The 13,066-nt window shown below is 43.6% G+C and overlaps 1 protein-coding gene across 1 annotated transcript in view; it reads left to right on the forward strand.

The window, feature by feature from the left end:
• Positions 1–13,066, forward strand: part of RAP1B (RAP1B, member of RAS oncogene family) — an 86,214-nt gene that overhangs the window by 34,893 nt on the left and 38,255 nt on the right. The window lies entirely within an intron of this gene.

A 13,066-nucleotide genomic window follows, 5' to 3' on the forward strand; every position in this document is an offset into this window, starting at 1 on the left:
GTGGTTTTTTGCGCCCCCGTAGATCCATGCGTCCGCTCCTCCCCCAGCTCTCCGAACATTTCCGAAGCTAGAGCTGGGGCAAGGGGAGGAAGAAGGTACACGCCCCCTCCCTGAGCTCGGCTGGACGCAGATCTCTACGGCACGCCCCCTCCCTGAGGACATAGATCTCCACGGCAGGTCCCCTCCCTCATCTCCCCGAGCTGAGGACGTAAATCTCCATGGCAGGTCCCCTCCCTCATCTCCCCGAGCTGAGAACATAGAGCAGTTCTCCCAATGAGCTCTATGTGTAAAGGGGGACATACTGCACAGGCTCTTTAGCCCATGCAGTATGTCCTCCTTTAGCCCGTGCAGTATGTCCCCCTTTAGCCCGTGCAGTATGTCCCCCTTTAGCCCGTGCAGTATGTCCCCCTTTAGCCCGTGCAGTATGTCCCCCTTTAGCCCGTGCAGTATGTCCCCCTTTAGCCCGTGCAGTATGTCCCCCTTTACACATAGAGCTCATTTGGAGCACTGCTCTACGTCCTGAGGGAGGGGACCCATGGAGATCTATGACCTCAGGGAGGCGGCGTGCCGTAGAGATCTGCGTCCAGCCGAGCTCAGGGAGGGGAGATGAGGGAGGGGGCGTGAACCTCCTCCCTCCCCTTGCTCTGCCCTCCCCCAGTTCTAGCTTCGGAAATGTTCGATCCCTACACTATACACTCTTTTACCCCTCCGAATTGATGGTAAGGCTGTGTTCATATCGTAATTACTGACTGTTACCTACTGCTACTGTACTGCACACACCTATACCTTTTTGTACTATATTTGTAATATTAGTGGGTATCTACCATTATGTCCCTTTAATTTAATTACATTTCATCTATTGGCTGTAATTAAGGTACCGGTCATCTGAGGCTATTTTTCCTCAAACATATGAGCTCATTCCCTATCCCTGATGAACCTGTTTACTAACTTAACAGGGGAAACGCGTCGGAAGTTATAGGGTTAGCTAGCTCTGCACCCGCTATCTATTAGGGTAGCAGTAGCTCTTGGATTTTTAACCAATTAATTGCTATTTATGTCTTCACCATCACATTTGGTTACACTTTTTTTTCTTACTCAGTGTGTGTGTGTGTATATATGTATCAGGGATGTGGAAATCCTATAGCCCGACGCCCGGGACAAGTAGTTTTGGGCACCGGGCAGGTGAATTGTTCATAGATTTAGCCCTGTATCGGGCGAGCAGGGACAGACCGACTTCCCCCTTATTTTTCTTTAATGTCGGTGTGAGGCGCAGGAGCTGCTCTGAGTGTATGGAGGGGGCGGCGCCTCCAGCTGACTGCAGAGCCCCCTTATCTCCCCTCCCGGAGGATGGACGGAGCTCAGAAGACACAGCAGGGTGAGAGAAAGGATGTAGACAGCTCCGTGCACAGCTCCATCCCCCGCACACAGCTCTATCCCTCCCCCTCTCCCTGATCTGTCTAGACAGGACCTAATCCACCACGGGGAGGTTGCTTGTTTGCACGGGGAAAACACAGAGCAGGGGGGAGGGGAGAGAGGGGGAGGACGGAAATCTCACCTCACACCGGCCGGGACTACAGCTCTGATGTCCACTCATGGCTGCTCAGGTGAGGAGGCAGAGAATGCAGACGACAGGAAGGGTGGTTGTATATGTATGGTGTGAGTGTATGTGTGATGTGTGTATGTATGTATGATGGGGGGCGGGGGGCAGCGGCAGGTGTATGTATGATGTGTGCATATGTATGGTGTATATCAGTGTTTCCCAACCAGGGTGCCTCCAGCTGTTGCAAAACTACAACTCCCAGCATGCCCTGGGCATGCTGGGAGTTGTAGTTTTGCAACAGCTGGAGGCACCCTGGTTGGGAAACACTGGTGAATATGTATGGTGTGAGTGTATGTGTGTATGATGTCTATGTGTGATGTGTATGTAATGTATAATGTGTGTATAATGTCTGTGTGTGATGTGTATGTAATGTATAATGTGTGTATAATGTCTGTGTGTGATGTGTATGTTATGTATAATGTGTGTATAATGTCTAAGTGTGATGTGTATGTATGTGATGTATGATGTGGGGTGGGCAGCGGCAGGTGTATGTATGATGTGTGTATATGTATGGTGTATATGTATGGTGTGAGTGTATGTAATGTATGATGTGGCGGGGGTTGTGTATGGGGATATGGGGGCAGTGGCTGGTGCATGTATGATATGTGTATGCATGAATGTTTTGTATAGGAGCGGACTGTCACGTCGGGCATTAGGGCAGTTGTGCCATCTAATTTTATTTATTTTTAGTGGCCCCCGCACTAAATTGCACCCCCAGAATCCCGCCCCCTTCATACTCACCCGCCAACCAAGAGCCCCACGGATGCAGACAAGCACGCCCGAACCAAAACTACAACTCCCAGCATGTTGGACCATAACCTAATCTGTAGAACTATAAAGTGTAACATGCTGGGAGTTGTAGTTTTGGTTCGGGTCAGCTGCAGAGCTATAGGCTGCATCAGGGCATGCTGGGTGTTGTAGTTACTAACTGTAATTCCCAGTATTCCTTGACACAGACTATGGCTCTGCAGCTGACACGAACCAAAACTACAACTCCCAGCATGTTACACAATAACCTTAACTGTACTACTATACAGTGCAACATGCTGCAACACCCACACAACCATAGACTGTATCAGGGCATGCTGGGTGTTGTAGTTATCTAGTAACTAAATGCAACTTTCAGCATTTTCTGACACAAAATGCAGCATATAAACTGGAGAAGCAGAACCCCCCCCCCCCCCCAGTAACACATAAGTCCCTATTGGGACTGAAAAAAAGTGATTAAAATATTTTAAAAAGTATACATGTGAATAAGCCCCTTTCCTAATAAAAGTTTCCAATTTTCTTTAAAAATAATGTACAAAAATAAACATAAGTGGTATCGCTACATGTGGAAATGTCCAGACTATTAAAATATAATGTTAGTTAAACCGTACGGGGAACGGTGGAAATGTAAAAAATAGTCCAGAATTGTTCATTTTTGGTCACTTCATATGAGAAATTTTTTATAAGGTGATCAAAAAGTTACATCTACACTTTTCTGGGCTTCCCTCGGGTGTAAGAGGAGCTACAGCTCTCCGGACGCTAATATCCTGACATACTGCGATCACCTATTAAACCATTAGATCACCACTGTCAGCAGTGTCTAAAGGATCTTATATCCATCCCTGGTGGTCTAGTGGGGGGGGGGGGGGGAAATCAGACTATTTTGGTGAAAATTATTTTATCTGCCAGGACAAGTGGATTTTCGTGAGGGACAAGTAGATTGTGTTCCGCTTTAGTCCCTTGGACAAGTAGTTTTTTTAAAAAAATTCCACACCCCTGAATGTATGTATGTATGTGTGTATATATATATATATATATATATATATAATATGGAATTACTGTTGGGGTGCAACACTGTATCTTTTGATTTTGACCCTACATTAGCTCCTTTCCTGCCTAGCCCATGCATCGTAACATCTGTGCCAAAGTGTTTTATTTACTTTCTCCTGTGCACTTTAGCAATAAGGAGGGAACGTCACCGTGGTTGAGGCCATCCTGTTAAGGAGATGGGTCCCTCAAAAGGCAGGGTCAGTGGGGGGGGGGGGGCTCAGTGCATTAGGGTGGGCGCCATCTCCCCCTCTACGTAAACCTTTACCATCAACAATTCAATATCTGAAACTATTAACCCTCATTATCTCCATAATGTACACTTTTTTAAAAAATGTCATATCGCTTATTTTTTTTTATTTTTTTTTTTTTTTAGCTTTTTTTGCTTTGAGGTCAACATAAGTTACCATTTTGATCTGTGGTGCCTTTTTTAAATGTAATTTAATAAACCTTTGTTTTATCTATCCTAAAAGGTAATTTTTGAGTGTCTGTGACTTGTCAACCGGGGTTCCTAGTATGGTCCCTTACCCTGGGAGTTAATGGAGTACTCCGGTGCTTACACATCTTATCCCCTATCCAAAGAATAGGGGATAAGATGCCTGATCGCGGGAGTCCCGCAGCTGGGGACACCGGGATCATGCACACGGCACCCCGTTTGTAATCAGTCCGCTCCGGGTCTGATTACCGGCGACCGCAGGGCCGGCGGCGCGTGACGTCACGCCTCCGCCCCCGTGTGACGTCACGCTCCGCCCCTCAATGCAAGCCTACGGGAGGTGGCGTGATAGCTATAACGCCCCCTCCCATAAGCTTGCATTGAGGGGCGGAGCGTGACGTCACACGGGGGCGGAGGTGTGACGTCACACGCCGCCGGCCCTGCGGTCGACCGTAATCAGACCCGGAGTGAACATGCTCCGGGGAATGATTACAAACAGGGTGCCCCGTGCATGATCCCGGGCGTCCCCAGCTGCGGGACTCCTGCGTTCAGGCATCTTATCCCCTATCCTTTGGATAGGTGATAAGATGTGTAAGCACCGGAGTACCCCTTTAAATTATCCTTTGTTGGCAGCTAAACTTGCCTATTCTGTGATTTTTGTCCTTCCAATACTTATCAGCTGCTGTATGCTCCAGAGGTAGTTCTTTATTTTTTATTTATTTTCTGTCTGACCACAGTGCTCTCTCAGTACATCCCTACCCCATACCGCATGTAGACTTCCCATTAGGATGTCAGGTAGGTAAAGCCCCTATCATTAGACATTATTACCGCATACAGTAAGTGTACATGGTAGACTTTGGTTTTGTGTATTGCAAATAAAATGTAACCTGGCATACAACAGACAAAACAAACTTGCAAGTAGATTATGCTTGATCTATTAAAACATGTGGCACTCCGCAGTGTAAGTCAGAATACCTTTTTGTTGGTATTTTGCCGTATACTCTCCATGTACAGACAATATATAATGTGATTGTCACAGTGACCTATGGTTACAGGGTTTTTCTGATTTTCGGTGGAATATCTTGTAGTCAACCACATCCTATAATAGGCTCTGTTTTCAAACAATAATTTTAAAGGTTTGAAACCGGAAAAATTAACTCGTGTTTAAATATAGTGATTAATTTCTTAATCTAAAGGGCTATTTCCTGAAACTTTGGGTGTTGGCTGCATACAGAACTCAGTTGTGATGTCAATTTGTCACTCTTAGGCAAGTATTATCAGATTGTACAGATCTTTAGCAATGTATTAATACTTTGGGTGGCTCTGTCAAACGCATTTAAGGTGATAACAAAATCAACTTTTTCTGTTTGGTACGCTGACTTTGCATCTGTTTATTTTGTGAAGTGCCTATATGATGTTAGCAGGGCCCTATGGAGGGAAAACATTCACACGTACCAGAGGTGCTATGCTCAGTGCCTTGTCCACAGATGGATGGGAAGATTTTTCCCTGATCAAGTAAATGAAGTTTACTTGTTATGAAGAAATATTCTGAATTGCAGAAGTGATTTTATACTGCAGTTGAAACAGATTTGAATTGAGCAAAGAATATCACTGATCAGAGCAGAGATGTGGAAATCCTATCGCCTGATGCCCAGGACATGTAGTTCCGTATGCCGGGCAGGTGAATTTTGCTGACATTTAGCCTTGCTTCAGCCTAGCAGAGCTGTGGGTGTATGGAGCGGTCCCCTGACTTGTGCCTCCTCCATGCCCGGTGGCCCCCAGCTACTGAAATCCCCAGATACGGCAACACTAATAGCCAGGTGGCTATTGACATGGGTGGCTATTAATCATTTGGGTTGCTGTTGTGAAAATTTACAGCGGCATCTAAAGGGACTTTTTAACTGACCCTTGTGGTCTAGGATCCACTATGGAGGTAGGTAGATTACCTCTCCTTCCCTGGCTGCCGTGGATCTATATTTGATTGAGCCTGCCTGGAGCAGGCTCAACCAAATGAGCACAGATCACACAGATCAATCTCCTCATCTTCTAATAATCATCATAATGTGTTAAATTTTGCACCTACAGACCCATATAAGGGCTTGTTTTTTGCATCACCAATTTTACTCTTTAATGACATTACTTATTTTATAACCTAATCTGCGGCGTAAAAAAGAAATTACCGTATTTATCGGCGTATAACACGCACTTTTTAGGCTAAAATTTTTAGCCTAAAGTCTGTGTGCGTGTTATACGCCGATACACCCCCAGGAAAGGCAGGGGGAGAGAGGCCGTCGCTGCCCGCTTCTCTCCCCCTGCCTTTCCTGGGGTCTAGAGCGCTGCTGTCGGCCCTTTTCACCCCCTGGTTATCGGCGCCGCTGCCTGTTCTGTCCCCCTGACTATCGGTGCCGGCGCCGATTGCCAGGGAGAGAGAAGCGGCGCCGACAGCCAGGGGGAGAGAAGGGGCAGCGGCACCCATTGCCGGCGCCGCTGCCCCGTTGCCTCCCCCCATCCCCGGTGGCATAATTACCTGAGTCCGGTCCGCGCTGCTCCAGGCCTCCGTCGTGCGTCCCCGGCGTCATTGCTATGCGCTGAACAGCGCGGCGCATGACGTCAGAGCGCCGCGCCGTGCATAGCAACGATGCTGGGGACGCACGACGGAGGCCTGGAGCAGCGCGGACCGGACTCAGGTAATTATGCCACCGGGGATGGGGGGAGGCAACGGGGCAGCGGCGCCGGCAATGGGTGCCGCTGCCCCTTCTCTCCCCCTGGCTGTCGGCGCCGCTTCACTCCCCCTGGCTATCGCGCCGGCACCGATAGTCAGGGGGACAGAACGGGCAGCGGCGCCGATAACCAGGGGGTGAAAAGGGCCGACAGCAGCGCTCTAGACCCCAGGAAAGGCAGGGGGAGAGAAGCGGGCAGCGACGGCCTCTCTCCCCCTGCCTTTCCTGGGGATATATCGGGGTATACACGCGCACACATGCACCCTCATTTTTTCATGGATATTTGGGTAGAAAACTTTTTTTACCCAAATATCCTTGGTAAAATGAGGGTGCGTGTTATAGGCCGGTGCGTGGTATACCCCGATAAATACGGTAGTTGTGTGGTGAAATGAAGAAAAAAAAGCCACTTTGCTACTTTTTAGGGCTTCCGTTTCTATGCAATGCACTTTTCTGTAAAAATGACACATTATCTTTATTCTGTAGGTCCATACGGTTACAGGGATACCCAATTTTATGTAGGTTTTATTTATTTTACTACTTTAAAAAAATTATAACTACATGCACGAAAATTTATATGTTTAAAATTGTCATCTTTTGACCCCTATAACTTAATTTTTCTGCATATGGGGGCTATATGAGGGCTTATTTTTTTGCGCCGTTTTTGTTTTGATGGGACTTTCTGATAGCTTTTTATTAATATTTTTATGAACTAAGGAAAAATTCACAATTTTGGACTTTGTGTACACGTAAATAAAATATACTAATCGACTGTGTGGTTTAGCTAACCATATATTTTTATAGTTCGGACATTTACGCACGCGGTGGTACCACATATGATTTTTTTATTGCATTATTTTATTTAAAAAATAAGAAAAGGGGGTGATTCCATTTTTTATTGGGGGGGGGGGGTTTATTCACATTTATTTTTTTTTATTTGTTACCACTTTTTCCTCTTTTTTTCCCCCCCCCCCCCCCCCCTTTTTTTAAGCCATCTAACGAGGCAATACTATGCAATCTTTTGATTGCATACACTGTTCAGTGCTATGCCATGGAGTGCTGAGGGGGGGGGGGGGGAGGGGTGTCCAACCAACAGCATATGGCAGTTAAGTGTGAGAGGAGCTATGATTGGATGAGGCTGGACACCCCCCCCCCCTCAGCACTCCAGGCTGCACTTCCTGTGTTTGCTGTGTTTTGGCTTCGGTCCAAAGTAAATATTTTTTATTTACCATAAGGAGTGCAAAAGAAAAAAAAATAGTTTTAATGAGTGTGACCATTTAAGGACTCTGTAAAGGGGCCGTGCCTGTATGCCCTGCGTCCTTAAGTGGTTAACCCCTTCCCAATAAAAAATGTGAATTACCCCCCTTTTCAAAAAAGTTTAAATGAAAAAAATAAAAAAATTATCTAAAAAAAAAAGTATGCCCTTTCTCTTAGGAAAAAAAAAAAAAAAACACACATGGGCGGATCCACAGCTTAATTTACGCCGCGGATCCGCCACTGAAGGACCACTACATGGTTCCTTTAGATGTGCCTGCTCGGAGCGGCAATACAACGATACGAGCAGACACACTGAAGCAATGTGCAAGTTGCCGCGTATCGCGACCACTCCCCCTGCTCCTTAGCTAGGCCGAGAGCGGCCGCGATGTGCGAGAACACTGCGCATGCTTGCTGCGACTCGCCCATCGCAGTGTGTCTGCTCGTAGCAGCGGATTGCCGCTCCGAGCAGGCACATCTAACGGCACCACGTAGTGGTCCTTCAGCAGCGGATCTGCAGCATGAAATATGCTGTGGATCTGCCCGTGTGAATGTACCCTTAAGGAGAAAAAAAAACAAAAAACCTGTCACATGACATTGAAAAAAGTATCGGTAATTGGCATCGGCGAGTACTTAAAAATAAATAAATAAATAAAAAAGTTTTGGTACTCTTACTCAGTTTGCTGAGTTTGCTTGGTGTATTTTTTTCACAGTTTCAGTAATCCCCCCCCCCTCCCCCTCCCCCTCTCCTTATTTAGTCTATTTTCACTCTGTCTCTCTGTCTCTTTGTGTCTAAGATGTTTCCAGGTTGTTCCCAACATATACCTATGACAGATCACTTATGCATAATGACCCATGTTAAAAAATCATATACCATGTTGTATAACTTTGTTTACTGTATGCTGCTGTAATACAGCAAACCCTAATGTATACCATCTGTACAGATTCCAAAATGACACATCTTTAGAGTATGTTCGCACTGAGGAATTGGAGAGGAATTTACTCGAGTAATTCCGCTCACTTACTCCTCTCCAATTCAGTCAGCAGTGAAAACCCATTAGAGTTTAACTGTATTTCCGCTCCTCAGTTCACACTCAAGCTGAATTCCGACGCTGAATTCCGTTCCGCATGAAGAATGAACATGTTCTTTCTTCATGCGGAATCCGCGTCTTTGTCCCATAGAAATCAATTACATTTATTTTTTGGGGCCCGATCGTTGCGGAATTTGCATGGAAATTCCACACAAAAAAAGGGAAATTCTCATTGGTGGTTGTCGTCCAGCAAAGACAAAAAAAAAGTTTACTCCTATAGTTCCGTGTGGAATTCCACGGCGGAATTTCTAAGCAAGAATTCCTCACCAATTCCTCAGTGTGAACATACCCTTAAACTCCATCCTGTAATGGGTGTCTATGGCTTTGTCTACTGTATACAGTGGGTACTGCCAGTGCAGAGTATGTATAGCCTTATACATCATCTGATGGCAACATTTTATTCCTGGGTGCTGATGAAATGCTGCTTTCTGTCACCTTCCTGAACATGTATTTAGTATCCCAATGCAATGTCAGACCATCCTTAGTGTTTTATGGTGGTTTCTGTTGCCAGCTTTTAGAAATTTTAGCTGAGGTTAAGAAAAGATGGTGTCTCTTGATGGTGCAGAGTTTATAGTTACTGTTAGGGGATTAATGTATATGGTAATACAATTTTTTTTGTTTTACTGATCTGCCTTATGGTATAGAGCAGGAGTAGTTAAACAGATTGATATATAGTTTTATGGGCAAAGATTTTTGATAAGACCTTTTGTAATATGGTTGTTAATTATTTTTTTTGAATACTTCTTTTTTTAAACGGCTCCTGAAAATCCCACCATAAGGGGTCCCCATACCTAGTGAGACACTAACCAGCAGCATCAGGCTTGTCCATGAATCATGGACAAGAGATTACTCATAGAGAAGGCTGCATGAGCAGACACACCAATCATTTCCCACCACCACAAGGGAGGGACACGCCCCCTTCCCCTGAGAGGATTTCTAATGCTGTGAGCTAATGAAAAGATTTTTTTTTTGTTTTTTGTGGGATCTGACAGGTACACTTTAATATTTTTACAGAAAGCTATATGTCGTCTCCTTTTTCTCTATAACATGTCGCCATCAGACTGTACTACATCTTAAGGGTTTAAGGGTGATAGATACCCTTTTAATATGTTCATAATATATATATATATATATATATATATATATATATATATATATATATATATATAGCATTTCCTGATATTAAAGTAAATTTCCCATGTCACACACAGACATGCTTAGTTCAGCTTTATAAGATGCAGTACTAATGTGTAAATATGGTATGTTTGATTCTCGCTTTCCATGCTGATTACATGCCTCATACAATTTAAATATACAAATTTAAAAATAGCAACTATTAAATTAACATTAAGAAGTCCAGACACATTAAAATCCAAGAGAAATCTGAGGCATTTACATAGATCAGTGCAAGGTGGTCTGCATTATGCGAGAAATTCCCCTAGACGGTACAATAGCAAAACACTCCTGGATTTTAATATGGATATTATGTTTCTACTTTTTCGCACTTTGTGTATTTTTTTTTGTTGTTGTAGTATGTATATGCATTAATTACACAGTACAGCTGATTTGTTTTCATTACAAGCCCTTTTAAATGTGTTCTTGATTACAATGGTCTGATAGTTACCTATGGTCCCAGCGTTTAACCCCTTAAGTCCTTAAGGACTCAGACAATTACATTTTTACGTTTTCATTTTTTCCTCCTCGCCTTCTAAAAATCATAACTCTTTTATATTTTCCTCCACAGACTAGTATGAGGGCTTGTTTTTTGCACGACCAGTTGTCCTTTGTAATGACATAACTCATTATATCATAAAATGTATGGCGCAACCAAAAAACACAATTTTTGTGGGGAAATTAAAAAGAAAAACGCAATTTTGCTAATTTTGGAAGGTTTCGTTTTCACGCCGTACAATTTATGGTAGAAATGACATGTGTTCTTTATTCTGAGGGTCGATACGATTAAAATGATACCCATTATTACATACTTTTCTATTATTGTTGTGCTTAAAAAAATCACAAACTTTTTAACCAAATTAGTACGTTTATAATCCCTTTATTTTGATGACCTCTAACTTTTTTCTTTTTCCGTATAAGCGGAGGTTTGAGGGCTAATTTTTTGCGCCATGATCTGTACTTTTTTTTAATACCACATTTGCATATAAAAAACTTTTAATACATTTTTTATAATTTTTTTGTAATGAAATGTATTAAAAAGAAGCAATTTTGGACTTTTTTTTTTCCCGTTCACGCCGTTCACCGTACGGGATCATTAACATTTTATTTTAATTTCGGACATTTACGCACGCGGCGATACCAAATATGTCTAAAATTTATTTTTTACGCTTTTTGGGGGTAAAATAGGAAAAAACGGACGTTTTACTTTTTTATTGGGGGAGGGGATTTTTCACTTTTACTTTTCTTTTACTATTCATAGCAATACCATGATTGCTAATACTGATCTGTTCTATGTATAGGACATAGAACAGATCAGTGTTATCGGTGATCTTCTGCTCTAGTCTGCTCGATCTCAGACCAGAGCAGGAGACGCCAGAAGGAGGAAGGTGAGGGGACCTCCGTGCGGCATTCTGAATGATCGGATCCCCGCAGCAGCGCTGCGGGCGATCCGATCATTCATTGAAATCGCGCACTGCCGCAGATGCCGGGATCTGTATTGATCCAGGCACCTGAGGGGTTAATGGTGGACGCCCGCGAGATCGCGAGCGTCAGCCATTGCCGGCGGGTCCCTGGCTGCGATCAGCAGCCGGGATCAGCCGCGCATGACACGGGCATCGCTCCGATGCCTGCGGTTATGCACAGGACGTAAATGTACGTCCTGGTGCGTTAAGTGCCACCGCACCAGGACGTACATTTACGTCCTGCGTCCTTAAGGGGTTAAAGGGATATTCGAGGAAAAATATTTTTATATATATATACATCAACTGGCTCCAGAAAGTTAAACAGATTTGTAAATGACTTCTAGTAAAAAATCTTAATCCTTCTAATAATTATCAGCTGCTGAAGTTTAGTTGTTCTTTTCTGTCTGACAACAGTGCTCTCTGCTGACACCTCTGTCTGTCTGGGGAACTGCATAGAATAGAAGAGGTTTGCTATGGGGATTTGCTTCTACTCTGAACAGTTCCTGAGACAGGAGTCATCAGGGAGCACTTAGAAAAGAACAACTCAACTTCAGCATCTCATAAGTACTGAAAGGATTAAGATTTTTTTTAATAATAGTAATTTTCAAATCTGTTTAACTTTCTGGAGCCAGTTGATATATATAAAAAAAAGTTTTTCCCTGGATAACCCCTTTAAAGAGTACCTCCTCAAGATCTTGTTAAATTTTATAATCCTGCCAGTTCTTTGCACCCATCATGATAAACGACCCCGCCTTTATTTTTATTGTTTGTTCATTTTCTACCTTGATATTGCTCTCTATTTTCTGCTCAGTCTCAGTAAGATTCACAGACTGGGAAGGGGTGTTCTTCAGCAGGCGTGACATCATCTGAAGCCATACAGGGGAGAACTTCCTCCCTCACTCTGCTACACACAGCCAAGAGCAGTTCAGTGTGAGATGAGTTATGATTGGCTAAAGCTGCATTCAGCTGTCCACACATATTAGATCAAAGTCTACCAAACTTGACGGTCCAATGATTTAGTGTCACCATGCTCAAAAGATTGTTTCCAATGTTAGTGTCTTGCTGTACTTGTGTCATGCTTCATGCGTTTCTTCTTAGCAAGCAGTTATAATGGATTTGTTTGGCTCTTAGCTGTGATAAAGCTCATTATTTGGAGCGTGGTTAAATGAACTAACATAAGAAGAATCTAATTGTAGGTTTATTCTAGAAATGCTGTAAGCCCTTAGGATACAGATGAGCTACTTATATTATTTATATTGGCCCTTTAGGTTTTCTTCAAGCACTTCAAGAGGGTATCTAAATAGACTGTGGTGTAATTGAATGTGCCCATACTGAAAAGAATCCTTGGAGGGCATTTAAGGATTATATAAGGAACATTTTATTATTACGTTTACTTACTTCGACATGCAGGGGTGTCCTGCAAGGAAATGCAGATCGGTTTACGCATGTATATGTCATATGCTATGTTTATGTGGAATCTATGTAATAGAAACATTATAGAATGTTTTTTCTTCTTTTTA

The sequence above is a fragment of the Hyla sarda genome, chromosome 4, assembly GCF_029499605.1.
Source record: "Hyla sarda isolate aHylSar1 chromosome 4, aHylSar1.hap1, whole genome shotgun sequence".
Taxonomy (NCBI): Eukaryota; Metazoa; Chordata; class Amphibia; order Anura; family Hylidae; genus Hyla; species Hyla sarda.